At 37.2% G+C, this 17925-nt stretch overlaps 1 long non-coding RNA gene across 1 annotated transcript in view; it reads right to left on the bottom strand.

Annotated features, from left to right (window-relative positions):
- Nucleotides 1-16177: 16177 nt before the first annotated feature.
- LOC106519487 (uncharacterized) overlaps nt 16178-17925 on the bottom strand; it is a 17125-nt gene continuing 15377 nt past the window's right edge. The window contains exon 3 of the long non-coding RNA XR_001310450.1: nt 16178-17214. This is a non-coding gene — a long non-coding RNA (uncharacterized LOC106519487). The remainder of the gene's footprint in view (nt 17215-17925) is intronic.

Raw genomic sequence — 17925 nt, 5'->3', positions numbered from 1 at the left:
GCAGAACAGGAACCTGCTGTAAAACAGCAATTATGCTGAGTCAGGCTTGATTTTTAGTAATCTTTTCCTTAAATGTTAAATCAATAAATCAAATCACATCAAATATATGTTGGTATTGTCCATATGCCGTCATTAACAGTTCTAGTACCAGTGGTGAGAAATATGGACTTCGATTCTTCCTGTTTTCTGCCATTTCCATGGTGAATCGCATTGTCTGACTTCCATAAGGGCTTCTTAAATACTTGAGCTCAAGGGGTAACTTCACTCCGAGTTAAGTTACCCAATTGATATCACCTGTTGTGAAACTGAAAATCCTGAGTATCACAGAGCAGAGTAAGTTGATTCAGAGTATCTGTGTTAACCCAGAGTTGGTTGAGCCTGCTTTCTGAAACGGGGCTCTGTTGTCTGTGTAATTGACTCCAAAAGCTGCATGTCGTAAATCTAATGAATATTGGAAAGTTGTAATCAAATCCATTGATTTATGCAAGATTTTGCTAACAGTCTAGGACCCGCCTTGGCTACTATCACACAACATTTGAGCAGATTTTCTATAAAATTGACTCAGTTATAGCTCATTTTTGTTTTTGTCAAGCTTACTTTGCTGTCGTGGCCCTCTTGAATCAAATYAACTCCCAAAGTTATGAAAATTACATTAAAATCCATCAAGTGACTAATGATTTATCTTGCTAACAAAAACAAAGAAACACACATGGACTAAAACATGATCGGGAGATAATAAAATCCCTCTGGCTGTTTGCCAAACACTAGYTGAGGTGTGGAACAGCAGGACGTTCTGTGTGATCTTCAGCCCCAAATYTCTGCAGCACTCCCAGCTTATGTAAGCTTTTAGCTCAAGAGCGCTCTCATTAGTTGTGTTTTTAACTGGAGTTTAAAACCCTTTTGCAGCCAGATACCCTTGAAATGTCACATCACTCAAGTTTTCCAAACGTTTTCTTTTAAGATTTTATTGTTAGAATCACAAGAACACACTTTAAAGACTCAATCCTCTACAGACAATGCATCTAAGAAAAAAAAAAGTTGGGTACAATATATGGTGAACGACGTCAACATTTCAGAGACACATTTAAACTTAAAAACGCAACAAAGAAAATGAAGTATGATACTTTTCTGCTTCTGAAGAGCACTGTGATCTCGCTCAGTTAAAGCACTTACATACACACATACACACATACATCAAGGATAAGGGTGATAATGTGCTTTGAACGCTCAAGAGCTGAATCAAGTCCAAAATGAAGTAAGGTTTTATATTTAGCAAGGAATAAAAAAAGTCTAAAGAATATTAAAGTTCTTAAACAGAAGGAAAGTTCAGACAGTCTCAGGAGGTGAAAGGTTCATAATTTATAGCAAAATTAGATGTGGGAATTTTCACGTCTTTTATTCTGGAATACGCCACTATAATGAAACCAGATAATACGATTAATAAGATTAATTTGTGGCAATTGAAATTGGCAGCATCACCTCTGAGAAACTTCTTTCCCTTTAACCTGCTCTACATTCACCCCAAAACACTCTGAGACMGTTAATTGAAAGATGTGCAGAATTCTTTTATCACTCACTGCYTTGAGAGATGAGCAGATATTGCAGCAGTTTTTGCCTGTGTTCGCTCGCTGGTCTGTTGGCAACGTAGCTCATGAACCACTGGATGTATTTTAATGAAAGTTTCAGGATATAGTCATTTCATGCACATCTGCAACTAATTAATTTTTGGACTCAACCACATTTAAGATGACTGCCAAAGCTGATCAAACTTATCAYATACAAAAAAGTCGATGCCCCAGTCAGTTTTACAGCTATGGAGCTCAAATTTGATACAGCAATAACTGAGAGTCATCCTCATTACATGTCAAGCATAAAAAAAAATGAACAAGTTTTTTGTATTATAACACATTTGCATACAAGGTGATGGACAATATGCTTATTTGTACTGGAAATGACAAGATCTCCTTTTTGAATGATTCATTTTAATAATCTGGACAATAAGCAGTCCAAGCAACAGATATGAGATATGTCACCCATTGAAAACTAAGGAAATCATATGTTTGCTTGCACCCAATTTGGCTTTTCATTAACCTTTTAAGAAGGACCCATGTGAACCTAAAAACAAACACCCATCGTATTGTACATATGTGACACTGATGCATTAGATCGGACAAACAAGAGACAAACTGTTTATGCTGAGAGCTACATGAATGCTTCTATAACCAGATTTATATTTGTTTGTTCCTCAAACTTTTTATTCAGTTCTACAGAGTAGGTTTGGAATACTAAAAAGAAAAACTGAAAGAGCCATATGTGTTGCATTTAGTAAAGACGCAACAGCTAAAAGTACAAGATGGTGACAGAGAGGAAGTGAATTGAGTCCTCATTACAAACACACCCCGTTTACAAAACGCCATGCAGTTGTGACTGAAGCGTTTGGCTGCACTCTTATGAAAACCCATGTTTTTCAATGAGAGCTGAAATCAAACGTCTTCCATGATTATTCCGCCACAAAACAACACTGGAAGATAAGACCTTGTGTGTAATCGGCAGAGAGGCTTGTCACTCCTTTTCCTCCCTATCTCCTGTTCCTCGTGTCGTACCTTYCCCCCTCTATCTACCTCATTCGCTTTCCAATCCCTTTTCTCATTTTGCCTCTAAAATGAGCATCTCCTAATGTTTTTCCCTCTAATTTCTGACGCCGTTTCCCTTTCCAGTCCTTCTCTCTGCTCGTTGGAGTGCAGCTCTCCGCTCTCGCTCTCCTTCTCCTCCTCCTCCTCTGTCTATCCTTTCTTCCGTTCATCATTAATTCATGCGATGCAGCGCGGCAAAGCCTGAGTGATACACTTCAACCATAACAAACAAGCCCAAATATCTGCACTCAGCAGGAATAATCAGCATCATGGAGTCAAGAAAGAGAAATGAAAATAAACTTTACCATTTTTTTTTTGTTTTTAAAAATGCATTATTATTCATTGAATTACTATTTACATTGTGATTAAGTTGTTTTTACAGTTTCATGAGAGGAATTCCTGAATTATTAAAGATCCAGCATTCCGTAAAGAAATGCATATCTGTCTTTCATGTGTAGAGGATCATCATATGTGGAGATATGACATAATTGTTGCCATTTTTGTCATGCAATTGCGATATTTCGTATAAGCTGTTGGTGCTTAAGTTGTGAATAATTTTTGCTCAAAATCTGTCAAATCCACTGTGGCTATATGTGATGACTTAGGTTGATTAGCTGAAGAAGTCATCTTGAACTGTATGGCCACAACTGCCCTTGTGCGAAACCATATTATTATAGGTGTAAGGCAAGAAATAAATACAATAAATGCTAAAGAGGCAGGATTTTTTTACTGTTATCTTCTTATATTTTGACCAAAGCTTGTCACGTACATTTTATCAGGACTTCAGGAAATTGCTAATGTGAAAAAAAAAAGTGGCACAACATGTCTCCTGTAAGGGAAAATGGTGAGTAATTGTCAAATTAACAGCGCCCGACGCACATTCWCATCACAAGGGTGGAAAAAAAAAAACACCGCAGCCTTCTCACAGCCCTGATTAGCAGCTGATGTAAAATCACAGCTCCAGTGAAAAGCCCCAATTTGAGTCTATTTTCTGATAACTGCCTCATCAGCTTATCGCGCCCGCCGCTCGACAGAAAGAGCTAATTTTGGGTCACTGATTTGTCCACAACAATGTTGAAAGTTGGGGCTCGTCAGGAACATCCGGAGCGCTCATTGTTCTCAGGCGGCAGCTTGTCCTTGAAGTCGCACAGCCTTCCAGGACAATGAGTAGATTTCATCCCTCGACGAGAGCACTGCCTCTCAGCACTCGGTGCTGGCTCATGCTCCTTCTCTGTGGACCGGCCCCGTTTTGGCAGGCTGTTTGTCAAAATGCCACGCTATTGAGTGCGCCCATAATAATGTGTTCACAAAACTGTATGCCTTTTCCAATCGGCACCTGTCAAGAATTAATCTGTCAGATTTGGTAGTTTGCCTGAGTGTTTCTGCATTTTTCCCTTATTTTGTAGTTTTATTCTTACGCTCAAATATCGCAGTGGTCTGTGTTTTATCCCCCCTGGATCCCCATTTGTGTTGTTCAGGGCATTCAGAAACAGTTTTACGTCCTTCAGTGACACTCAGAAAATAACGTCATGCTCGACCGAGCAGAGTTGTGCAGGTTTTTATTCATTTATTTTTTTTTTATTTTTACACCTAGCATCATTTAAAAAAACACAGTTCAGCTGGCAGGCTTTTGGCAGTTGGCGGCACAACTTTGGGAATAAAAAAAGTGCTGAAGATGAGCTAAACTGAACTAAACACCATTTTAAACAAGAGATTCTAAACACCTGAGAACTCAAAAGTGCCATTTTACTTTATGAGATTTATTGAAACAAGTGCTAACTTAAGGGACTGAGGATGTTTGACTAGTACCTGTTTCAAATTTTTGCTTAAAAATATGATTGTTTTATATGATCGGGATGACTTATTAAATTATACTTATTAAATTCTCCTGAAAACCTCTAATAAAACACTCACAATATAACTAATTCTGCTAACGGGAAAACTTATATATCTTAATTTTCAGCAGTCCAATATATTCCTGTGAAGAAAAGGGCTTGTATTCTAGCAGTGTAGCTCACCCGTGGTCTTGTTTCCACTTTGTAACTCTTTCAAAATAAAAGAACAATGGCAGAAACAGACAATGTTTCACTATTAAAGCTGTATAAAAGATAAAAAATAAATTGACATCTGCAATAATTCTTCAAATGTATACTTTTTTAAAAAAAACTTTTTATATATTTGAAAACTGAGCATGAATTATAAAACTTCTCTGACATTATGTCGCATCAAGCTGTCAAAAAAAACTGAAATTCATATTATTTACATTTACTTTCATGGCTGAATCAAACAGGCAGAAACAGACAATGTTTCACTATTAAAGCTGTATAAAAGATAAAAAATAAATTGACATCTGCAATAATTCTTCAAATGTATACTTTTTAAAAAAACTTTTTATATATTTGAAAACTGAGCATGAATTATAAAACTTCTCTGACATTATGTCGCATCAAGCTGTCAAAAAAAACTGAAATTCATATTATTTACATTWACTTTCATGGCTGAATCAAACAAGCAGAAGCAAAGACTGCAGTGCATTATAAATTTGTTGGTTTTGTAACTTACAGAGTGCTTTTTTTGCCTGTTTTCTGGATTGAAGCTAACCTGGTGATGAAAATGAAAAAAATTCTCTCACTTTTTTCAATGTTTTGAATCTCATGCTTTCTAAAACATTGATATTTTAATTTTTTTTATTTTTTACAAAAACAATAGACAAAGCAAACTCATCAACTTGTCAACTTAGACGGATTGTCCCTAAATTGCACAAATTTCCCCCTGTAATAGAACTAATACTTTTATGTATTTTTACTTTTTACTTTTATACATTTTGCATGTATACATGTGTAGAGAAATTTCACAGTTTTTTTTAATTTTTAACTTTTATTCAAAATTATTTTCTGTCTCGGAGCCTGTTAGACATAAAAAAATCACTAAATAAAATTAAATAGCCACCTCCTGTTCTTCAGTACCACAGCAACAGTGTTTTGCCACAAAATCAATGCTTTTCTGTCAGTTCGTGTCCTCCAACTGTTCCCATGAAGAGTAGGAGGATAGGTGGTGTCGTTCCTCTGCCATAAACCCCTCCACATATATCATGTGAGAGTACTATGGATGGTTTTTGTGAAAATTACAGATTTTTAAAGATCAGTGCGGAGGTAAACATCTGAAGGGGTTGAAGTGAATGACAAGATGTGTAAACAAATCATGGCTACATCACTTCCATTGTTTTAATGCATTGTTTTGTGTTAAAATACTGAACTGAAGTGACTGCAGTTTTTTTTGCCTCAAAATGTCCAAATGGCTTGCACGTACACTTTCCTAAATGTCAAAGTCTTACTTGAAATACTGATGAGGATAATAATTATCGGTATATTAAAAAAAAACTAATAGGGTCTCCGATAATGTCAAAGAGTGACAGTCATGATTGAAGTTTATGAAACTCGTGAAGCCTTTCAATTTGAAGACTGAATTTGTGTGTTTTAATCATGAAAATGCATAACGTTTCCATGAATATTCTATAAGAGCTGAATGCGTTGACCTTCCACATGTAGGTGAGGACTTTGTGGCTTTTTGATTTAACGCGAGGCATTCTAGCCAATGAAAGAGAAAAGCAGCTTCTCCCACTGAAACTGCCTCAAGGCCAAAGAGACAGCCTCATTTAAATTATATTTAAAATTATGTTAACCTCATCATAAGCTAAACTTAAGGAAAAAAGAAAGATAGCGAAGTCAAAACTGCTGGCTGACTTGTTATATTGAAGAACTTTTGCTAATGAAAATCTTTTACCAAAAAAATTTATGAAATAGTTACCTTTTAAACATACTTTTGGTCTGCCCAATCATTCTTACACTATGATTTTATCTTTCATTTAAATTATTTTTCAAACCTCATGCACGTTTTTCTCCACTCGTATTTTCCCACTTCAGCCTAACCGCATTGTATTCAGGGCCACATTACAATTGCAAATAACCACAATATTGTCAAAGAAGCCCTCTGACAAACAGATGTGGGCATGTTTGTGGCTTGGTGCAAAAAAAATAAAAGGAAAGAAAAAGAAAAAACAGTCTGTTATTATTTTAATGAAGGTCTGTCACTGTTGTCAGTGCGTCTTTTTTTTGCAAACTGCCACTCATTTGTCACAACTGGGCCATTGGGGGCCAGTGAAAGAATAACTGAATGAGATAGAAATAATGAAATAATATAAATGCATTCATTTTGTTTCTCATCTCCTGTGGAGAAAAAGCGACTACCACCGCTCGACTATCTGGGAAATATGATTGAAGTGACGCTGCGGTTTTGTGGCAATTAAAGGCAACAGTTAAACAGCTTCTGCAGAATTATTTGTGAAGGTTTGTGCAGCTGTAGGCGAAGCCAGCGATGCCTCTGATTAATCACTCATCACACAACAACAATGCTAATGAGCCACAAGCTGGATACGTCTCATTTGGACTTCAGTCGTGGTCAAAAGTTTGGCCGGTGACGGATGGGAAGGGAACATGTGAAATGGTGGGCGAAGAGCCATAAATGAGTCCTGACAACTAATTAGTCACTAATTAAATGCAGAGAATTATGAGACTATAATTAGTCGTGTGTACACAAGTGTGGAAAACATGCAAAGAAATTCATACTTTGTCAATACGGTGTTTTTTTTAACGTGGTAGCAGCCATCAGATTTCAGTCATTTTTCTATCTATTCCTCCACACATGAGGGTGTGACCTGTGTACGCGGGAAAAAAAATCAGAGGTTGTTTCTAGTCTTCCCACATCACTGAAGCTGCCTTTGTATGACTGCTGCCACCTCTGTTCATCCCTTTCTTTCAGCAATGGCTTTTTTCCTTTTTTTTCTTGACAACAGAACTGAAACCATCAAAGATAACAAAAATAATGTCTTCATTGATTAGCTGCTCAGCTCCACATTTAGTTAAAAAAAACTCTTCCTTTTTGCTTTGGCCTTCATTTTCATCTCTATTTAGTCAGGGTGCAAACAATGTTTTTTCTTCTTATCCAGCAAATTATAAACCAGGGGAGTCTGTAGAAGTGTTATTGGATCAAGATTGAAGTGTAAATTGGGCTTTTGCAGGCAAGTAACTTCACAATGAATGGGATTTGTAAGAGATGCAAACATAGCTTTGGAGAAASAAAACATGTWTTTTCACCCTTCTGCCTTGTGCATRCACACCATTTGAGCTCTAAACTGTGTATTTTTATCCATCTGGTTCTGGAGTTTAGTGCCTATCAAAAAGATAAATAGATAAATAAATCTAAAGATGGAAAATCAGTGAATCGGTATGAGGGCCGTAGGCTTCCAAGATCCACTTTGGTACAAGTGAGAAGCCAGCAGTTTGATTGCAAGAAATATTATTGGAGAAATCTATAAAAAAAAGCCTAAAAGCAGGGTGTGATAGAAACGTGTCTGAAGGTTTAACCTGTCTTTGCAGGCGTAGCCTGTTCAGATGGCTTGCAATGACCCTCCTGTGACCGAGTCTTAAAGCTTTCAAAATGAGCTTTAGAACTGAACCGTGGAGCAATGAAGAAAGCGAATCATATTCTTACATCCCCATTCACCGTACCATACCATGCATCCATGGTCAAGGATCAAGTTTATCATTGCACTTTGAAAAAAAGAAAATAATGTAAGCTAGCTGAGAAAGGGATGCTTTGGGGGGTGATCTGCAGCTAAATCTAGATCCTGGATCCATGTATGTAGATGTAACTTTAACACATACCTCCTACATGTTTGAAAATTCTGTAATGTTGTTTAAGTCAGCTGCCTTTCTCAGCAGGGTAACACACCCTGCGATCTATAAGCATTTTTATTTCAGGAATAGATCATGGAACTTTGCACATGATGCTAAAGCCTCTAACTGAAAATCAGATATAAAGAATCTGCTCTTTGTACCTAAAACCTACAGCAGCCTTGTGCAGGGGCGACACAGATTGGTTGTTGTAGGCCCTTTTTTTTCACAGGCCATGTCTAAACTATTTTGTAGTGATTTTCAATACCACTGATTTCCTTTTTGATTCTAATACCAAGTAAAACTCATGCTGGTATCTGCAATACTGATCCTATACTGATACTTTGTGCAAACACACATAAAAAAGGACACAATCGTCCAAGATATGTGCAAATATCTTGCACATATCTTGGTCTTGACTTGGTCCAGTCAAGACCAAAGGAGGGCGAGACTGAGTCAAGGCCAATACCGGAATAAAAACAGAACTAGTGCCCTAAAAGATGTAATATTCCATACTCATTTAGCTAAGTTAACATATAGAGCTAATATTGACAAAATCTGAGTGAGGGCAGAAGAACACTATTGCTACAGAGGCAGAATGTTAAYGTTAATGACGATAAAATTTTAATATTTTTATTAATTATTTTTTATATTTTATTTTTTTCCCACCATCTCTGAAAGTGAAGCACTGCAGCATTTACAAATTGCTGTAAAATTTCTCCCATGCTGTTTTACAACTATATTCTTTCTGATTTATGTAGCCAAATTGTTTTACTGAAAAATTTAGACATTTTCTCCCGCTCCCAGAGAACCACTGCTCACTTTCATGTAGTGCCACACACAAGTGAAATGGGGTGGGGATGGGTGACAGGTAACAAAAAAAATACATGAATAGCAATGAGTCAGGTTTGGATTTGAATCAGTATGTTTTAAATTCAATGAAAGCAAGGATGTTAACAAATAAATTGGAGAATAATCTGGCAAATTAGTGATATTTTCAAAAGTGGTCTTGACTGGTCTGGAAGTAAAATTCTGAGAACACAATGTCCGAGACAAGGCAAGCAAAAAATGGTCTTAAGACCAAGACTGGTCTACAACACTACCTGCATATAATTTTTACAATATTTTATTAATTGATTTTATTTTCACTGTGTTCCTATAATGACATATGTTACCTGAAATGACTGAAGTATTAAAGTATCAATGTATTGATTTAAAAATATATTCTAGAGCATTTAGTTCTAATATTGGTAGTATCAATATTTCAGCATCAATCTGCACATCGCTACTATTTTGTAAAAAAATAGATTTTCTCTTGTGTTTGCATTTTTAAGCAAATCAGCTCTTAATGGAAAGATAACTGGAATGTTTAACGTTGTTTTCAAAAGTGGAGAGAAAACCAAAATGAGACATGGCATTTTAATAAATCTGAATAGATATGGTAAAAATAGCTTTTTAGAAACACTTAGTGTCTTATTTTTGTGTATGCCCACTATTACTTTGTACAAAAATAATAAAAACAAAAAACACAACACCAAAAACCATATTTTTGCTATTTTTTAATCAGACTGATCCTGTCTAAATTTTTAACATGTTCTGAAATGATTGGTAAATAAAAAGGAATTATAAATTATGTCAAAAAAAATAAACAAAAGAAGATACAGGGGTGCAACGGTTTGAGCAGGTTTGTTAATTTTCCTGATTTACCTTTATAAATCATTGATTGTTTGGATAAAAACAATCAGTTAAATAAATCATATAGGGGACAAAAACAGTGATATTTGAGAAGTGAAATGAAGTTGACATGATTTACAGAAAGTGTGCAATAATTGGTTAAACAAAATTAGGCAGGTGAATAAATTTGGGCACGAAAAAAAATGTCTGGATTGTGGCTGAAGGTATTTTAGACCATTCTTCTTTACAAAACATCACTAGTTCATTCAGGTTTGATGGTTTCTGAGAATGGACATCTCTTTTTAAGTGACACCACAGATTTTCAATAGTATTCAGGTCTGGGGACTGAGATGACCATTCCAGAGCGTTGTACTTGTTCCTCTGCATGAAGGCCTTAGTCGATTTTGAGCAGTGTTTAGGGTGGTTGTCTTGTTGGAAGAWGCAGCCCCGGCTTCAGCAGCTTCAGCTTTGTTACTGATTCCTGGACATTGGTCTCCAGAATCTGCTGATATTGGTTGGAATCCATGCATCCCTCAACGTTAACAAGATTCCCAGTCCCTGTACTGGTCACACAGCCCCACAGCATGATGGAACCACCACCAAATTTCACTGTAGGTAGCCGGTGTTTTCCTTGGAGTGCTGTATTCTTTTTCCTCCATGAACAACGGTCCTTGTTCTGCCCAAATAACTCTGTTTTAGTTTCATCAGTCCACAGCTCCTTATTCCAAAATGAAGCTGGCTTGTCCAAATGTGCTTTAGCATACCTCAAGCAGCTCTGTTTGTGATGTGGGCGGAGAAAAGGCTTCCTCTGCATCACTCTCCCATACAGCATCTCCTTGTGTAAAGTGTGCTGAATAGTTGAACGATGCACAGTGACTCCATCAGCAGCAAGATGATGTTGTAGGTCTTTGGTGCTGGTCTGTGGGTTGACTGACTGTTCTCAACAGCCTTTGCTTCTGTTCATTGGAGATTTTTCTTGGTCTGCCACTTCGATCCTTGACTTGAACTGTGCCTGTGGTCCTCCATTTTCTCACAATGTTTTTCACAGTGGAGACTGAAAGCTGAAATCTCTGAGATAGCTTTCTGTATCCTTCCCCTAAACCATGACGGTGAAAATTTTGTTTTCAGCTCATTTGAAAGTTGTTTTGAGACTCCCATGCTGCGACTCTTCAGAGAAGATGCAAAGAGGAGAAAAACCTACAATTGCCCCCCCTTAAATACCCTTTCTCATAATTGGAGTCACCTGTGTCTGGAGGTCAAGGGTCACTGAACTTCAGAAGCGATTGCTCTGAGACTGCAAGGGAAGCTCAGCTTCCTCTAAAATGTAAAAAAAATAAATAAAATAAAATAAAATAAAAAGATCAAATATATACTGTTGTGAGTACATGTCATTGACAAAATATTTGCTACAACGCGCTCAACTTTTGTTCAGAATCAGTTTCTTATCACTGGTAATGACACAACTTTCCTCTCCCTCATCCCCACAGCTTCACGGTGCTTTAAACAGTCGGACGCTGAGCTTCCACAGAGCTCGTTAGCGATGCAAAGACCGCAGCGAAATGAGACAAGTCATTGGATAAATGCTGGGCTTTGTCCCGCCCATCGGATGCTAGCGTTTCTGGGGGTCTATGGGGCAGTGGGCTGGCCCCGGCTGGCCCGGACACTCAGCTTCTGCATGATGATTGGATGATCTGTCGGAGGCTGAGTATCATTTTGATTGACAGGGAAATGAGCAAATCAGCGATCTTGTGGTGTAAACATTCCATGAAAGCATTTTTCAGTTTCGTTTCTGTTCTGAGTTGAACCGGAGACTTTATTAATCATTTTAGCTGCATTTTATTTGTTAAAAACAACTAGTGACAAATMATTCTGGAGGTTGTTTTGTAGCTGCTTCTGTTTGGAGACGGACTTCTATCCCTCTTTCTGACTTCTATTGCAGTTTCTGTCCAGCGGCGGCTGCTGAGCCCCTTCACCGTCACAAAGCACTCACAGGTAGACACACTTCACTCTAGGCTCGCGCCAGTCCCAGCTAAGTAGTTGCACATAATGGCAGACAGTTTGAATGTTGTGGACCGGATTTTGGCGAAGCCATTTGATAATCTTCCTTATGAAGTAAGTTTTGAGTTAAACAGCAGGGCTGATCGACTCCTCAGATTAATTTGGTGCAAAAGGAGGGGAAAAGTAAGATAAATTTTTTTTTATTGATCCCACAGTGGGGAAATAACAGGTCTTTTCAGCAGTCCAAGTGAGATAGCCGTTGTAAAGACTTCTGTAAATAATCTGGAAAATGATTTAAATCATTGGATCAATTAATTAATTTAAAAAAATGATCAAAGCAAATTTGTTAAAGAAATATGAAATAGTTTAATTTGTATGAGTCACTGTTTGAGGAGTTGAATTTTTTGTTTTGTTTTATTATTTGGTTTATTGTTTGAAATTAATATTTTTTTTAAACAGGAGCAGATATCAAGATATTTTTCTTCTTCACTGCCTTTCATTTTATTTTTATTTTTTGTATTGTTTTGTTTTATGTAATGTTTTTTTTAATGAAATGAATAAATATAAACTAAAAAAAGGAACGGAGGGTGGAATCTTTAAACCGACACATTTTATTATGTAGACTTAATTGAGCTTCCTCTTCTAGAAAGACAAGAATCTGCCAAGTCTGAACTTACCAAACCAAATTTAAGTTCCAATAAGGTTTTAAAATCAATAAAATGACAACAGTGCCCAAATTTATACACCTGCCTAATTATGTTTAACCAATTATTACAAACTTTCAGTAAATCATTTAAACTTCATTTCACTTCTCAAATATCACTGTGTTTGTCCCCTAGATCAGTGGTTCCCAAACTTTTCAGCTTTTGACCCACAAAATAAAAGCAGCAGAGACCTGTGCCCTCAGCTGTTGTCAGTTCATTAACATTGTTTTCACGTCAAACAAACAAAGTCATAGTCACATTATTTATGACGTTATTTTTGTCCATTTTAATTACACTAATCTTATTATTTTGTAACAGCAAAGGCAAAACATGTTGTTAGTTGTAATTTTTTAGTGTAATTAATTCAGAAAATATTTCCAGGACCCCACCTTGATGTTTTAGGACCCCACTGCGGGTCCCGACCCCAATTTTGGGAACAACTGCCCTAGATGATATATTTAACWGRTTTTTTWAATCCAATCAATGATTTATGAAGGTAAATCAGGAAAATTAACAAGGCTGCCCAAACTTTACGTACCCCACTGTAACTTTAGTTTGACCTGTAATGAGGACCTCTGAGTATTTCCTAGATTTTGTTGAACTTAGGTTGAAAGCGATTGTTCCCTAGACATAAAAAAGTATGAGTTTAATTTGTTTTGTTTATTTATTTAAAAGAGGATATTGCATTGTAAAAAAAACATGACAATTCAAGTTAAAACCCCAGAATTGTTCAAAAGGTTGTTTTTTCCCCTTTGTAGTCCCCTGGCCATAATGAAAAGCAATAAAATACAAGAAAATGCACAATATTTATTTTTCATTCTTAATGTGCCAGGATTTGTTTAATCCAATTTTTTGTCTTTATAAATTGTCTGTTATTGTTGAATTTATATTCATGCATTTTCTTGCTTTTTAAACATCATGAAGAATATCCTTTTGGCTAATTATGGCTTTTTAAAATAATGAATTGTCATGTGTTTTATTAACTTGCAGTCATCTTTTAGGTAAATGAAGCAAATATAAATTCAACGTAAACCCACAATTACTAAGAACAAGGTATTTCAAATCTATTATAGACAGGCTCCTAAAAGGATCGTTCAGCTTTACCATGCTATTTGTTAAGTGATATTGACAGACGTATAAAGGTTTTTAAAAAACATTTGCATGAACTCCAATGACATATTTTAGATTGAAAATATTTTAAGATGGCAGAAATCTGCTTGAATTAGATGTGGCTTGTCAATCTTTTCAGTATTAAACTCTAGTCCAGACAAAAAATAGTTAAAAAATCTATATACAACAGGGAAGGCATTATTTGTTCATAACCATCTCACAGAATTCCCCTTCCAAAGGTCTGATTTTGTTGACTGAGAGCASAGAGGGAGATTCTGTATCTCAGGAGCACTGCGGGAAATGAAAGCTAAAAAAAAGAAGAAATCTGAGAAGCACTTGTCAAGTGAGGCAGCTGCCTTTCCTGACGAGAAATTAATAATGTATTCTTGCAAATTTGCCACGTTACTCATGGTGGGAGGCTTGGGCAGGAGATGCTGCAGACTGGAGGGGCGGGAAGAATGCTGATCAACCTGAGGYGGATTAACAAGACACAAACACACGTGGCCGTTTGGTGTGGGTACATGTGTTCTGTGTTTCCACGAGGCGCTTCGTTTGGCGTCAATTTTATAACACCGCTCGAGTTTTTTTTATGAGTGATTAAATTCAGCGCTGAATATTAATTCCCTAAATTCTCCACAGACTCTAAAAAAGTTCCTAAAGTCTTTAAGGGTGATCAGTTTCAGGACACAAAGAGAAAAGATTGAAAGAGAAATGTAAACGCTCTTCGTYGTTGAGCGGCGACATCTCGCAAATGATGCCACTGGAGAATTGCCGACTCTTACATTTGCATTACGATGCAATCATCAGAAAAAAAAGAATATATGCACAYCAGGAGCGTTAACTGTCCTTGTGAAGCTGAGGATGCACGTTTATGCACACAGTGGCAATTGGGTTTACTGCACCTTCATTAACTTGAAAATGTGTCTTTCAGCCTTTGGTTTCATGCAGACAACAGTAAAATTCAGCCAAATCAGTCACATAATAGATGCTTGAATAAATGGGATTGTGCGTATGAGTTAAACAGCACATGGCTGAAGCTGCCTTGTTATTGCCGAGGTCGGAGATTTGCACTCCTCTCTGTGTCAGTTGAATATTGCTTTCCCAAGCGTGGAAGGGCAGCTCGTTTGCTTTACTAATATCCTCAGGTCCTCTTTTCAGTCTCCAAGGCCTTCTCTTGTTATGCTCATTGCATGGTGTGCATGCAGGCTCATTTAGCCTGTGAGCAAGCCCCCATAAGACCTCGGTGTTTGGAAGGCTTTTATGGGTGGCTTCATCTCAGCTCCATGCCTCTTTCAGCCGTCAGCTTTGCTGCAGTGTTGTCAGATCACACAGCTCACGCCGCAGACAACACTGCACCCCSGCCAACTGTTGAAGCCTCTTACACGACTGCACCTTTTCCACGTTCCTGTCAACATCCATGTTCATGTTGACTTCTTGTTGCTCCGTGGCTCCCTTCAACAACCTGTATGGGTTGTAAATCTCAGCTGATTTGTTTAYTAATTTATTTTTATTTTCAGTTGCTGCTCTTTACCTTTAGCATTTTTTTCTTTTAGAATATAACATAATAGAATTCAACTTTATTGTTATTGCACATGTTGCAAGTACAAGACAATGAAATGCAGTTTGCATCCATCCAGAAGTGCTTAGCATGAAATATAAAAGTATACAGCATATTGTATTACAAATGCACAGTAATTATTTTAATATGTAATAGCTGTAAGTATAATTATACACAGGTTATGAATGTACAGGATATGAATTGACAGACTTTAACTTACAGAAATATGAATTTACATCTTATGATCATGTTCTAAATATGGTGGCATATAAAATGACTATGTACTTATTAACAAGAGTAGATTAGTTATACAGTGTTGAGCAAAACAGWGCAGGTAGTGTTGTTAGGTCCATGGGTTATGGATATTGTGCAGATGTCAGGAGGTAGAGTTCAGGAGTGTAACAGCTGTAGGAAAGAAGCTTTTCCGGTACCTGGTGGTCTTAGTCCGGAGGCTCCTGYAGCGCCTCCTTGAGGGCAGGAGGATGAAYAGTCTGTGAGCTGGGTGACTGGAGTCTTTGATGATTTTCCCAGCCCTTTTCAGACACCACTTTTTGCAGATGTCCTCAATGGCAGGACGTGGTGCTCCGGTGCTCTTTTAGTTTTCTGTGTCAAAGTTATGAACAATAATATCCTTTATTTACAACYCGGCTCAGCCAGGAAAAGGGGAGTTAACATTAAAACCAGACGGAGATAGGTTTTTAAATGAAAAGTGGTTTATTTTAGTCAATTTCAAAATTAATGAATGGAATTGAACAAAATAAAAGCCAAGTCATGCAGCTGAAGTTGTGCTGTACAAGTATTGAGGAAAACAAAATTACACTACCTACATTCACAAATGTAAACTGGGTCAAAATCAAACATTATAACCCCCTTCTAACAAAGAAATTGGCAATTTTAGCCACAAAATCCAAACCCTAATGAAGAGTCTTCCTGTAAAACAGCCTTCAACAGCTTAAAAAAATCAGTTTTACAACAAACCTCAAAAACCAAACCCTTGAACACAAACTGAACTTGACCTGTCAGAAGGCCAAAGCCAGACATTTCACCCACAAGACAACACCCAGCAAAATGGCTGCAAATTCACCCTAAATGGCAAGAGAGCTGAGCCAGGTCCCAATACTCGCACTTCCACCCTTGTGTTCTTCAAATGCAYGTTCCCGCTGAAGGGTTTGGGTACATAATGTGTTCCAATTCTCCAGAGTGGTCTTTCACCCTGCCCTTGATCCACACATCTGCTAAGCTCACATCCAAATTAACTTCAGCGAAGTGAATTATCCCACAATTCATTGCTGTATGTGACATTTTGAATTAAAAGGCAGAAATATGGCAATGTCCACTGAGCACCTTCCAGGCTATTGGCGGTAATACGCTTAAATTTGTCTGCCAATCGCCAAGAAAACAATTCCTAAAAATGAGTGTTTGTTGTAGTTGTACAACATTCGTTTTTAGCAGTACAAATGCCAAAACAAYGACCATTCCTGCCATTTTGGATGTCTCATTCACTACGCAGTAGCACAAGTTGATGACGTAACCTGTACTGTCCCAATTCTCAAACTTTTGCACACATGTAACCTGCACACTCAAACCCTTATGTTCACTTGAACTGAGTACACACTTCATAGAGGGGTGTAGGGTAGTGTGAGTATTGGGACCGGGCGTTGGTCTTAATTAGAGGATTGTGTTTTGTGTTCGGAGGAGCAGGAGTTGAATGATCCAACCAAGATGTAGAGGAGGTCCACCAGGAGGAGTCAGTCAATAGCAGACAGGTTACATCACAGCTGGGCCAGCAAATCACCATCCTGCAACTGAACAGTTATGTAAAATAATCAGAACAAATGGCCTAAATCATAACAATCTCACTTGCAGACAGCTCTTTGGATGAATATTAATTAGTTCCAATTGGATTGTCAAGTTATTGGCTAAGAGTTATTGGCAAAGAAGACTGCTGTGCTCTTAAAACAACTCAAATTTGAAAATTTCATAGTACTACTGTAGGGAATGAAAATAAAAGTAGGTAAAGTGTCATGATTACTAATATCTTGGGTCTGCTTGGAGTTAGAATGTTCCATGTCATAGAAACACACTCATCTGTGAGGACAATGCTTGTTAAGAGTGTAAAATTTTCTTACACCTGCCCAAAAATGGTTCTCTAAAACAGGGGTTCTTAACCTTTTTGACCTCGGGGCCAAATTTGTTGATCATAAAGTGACACGAGGCCCAGTCACACATTACTAACGTATGGATCAAAATATAATTATTCTAATCCAAATATTGGTTTATTTTTTATTGTATTTACAGCGTAACTAAACTATCATAACTAACAAAACTAAATTAAATACATTTGCAGTTTAAAAGTAAAACTCCTGTCAAATAATCACAAGACATGATTATGAGACAAATATTTTTATATTGTAACCTGCCCATAACAATTATTTGAACAAATACAACGTTCAGTCAACAGACCACTCGGGCTTATCAGCACAAACACACACACACACACACACACACACACACAC

Source organism: Austrofundulus limnaeus, unplaced genomic scaffold (genome assembly GCF_001266775.1).
Source record: "Austrofundulus limnaeus strain Quisiro unplaced genomic scaffold, Austrofundulus_limnaeus-1.0 Scaffold78, whole genome shotgun sequence".
Lineage (NCBI taxonomy): Eukaryota > Metazoa > Chordata > Actinopteri > Cyprinodontiformes > Rivulidae > Austrofundulus > Austrofundulus limnaeus.
This window is presented reverse-complemented; position numbering and strand designations above follow the sequence as displayed.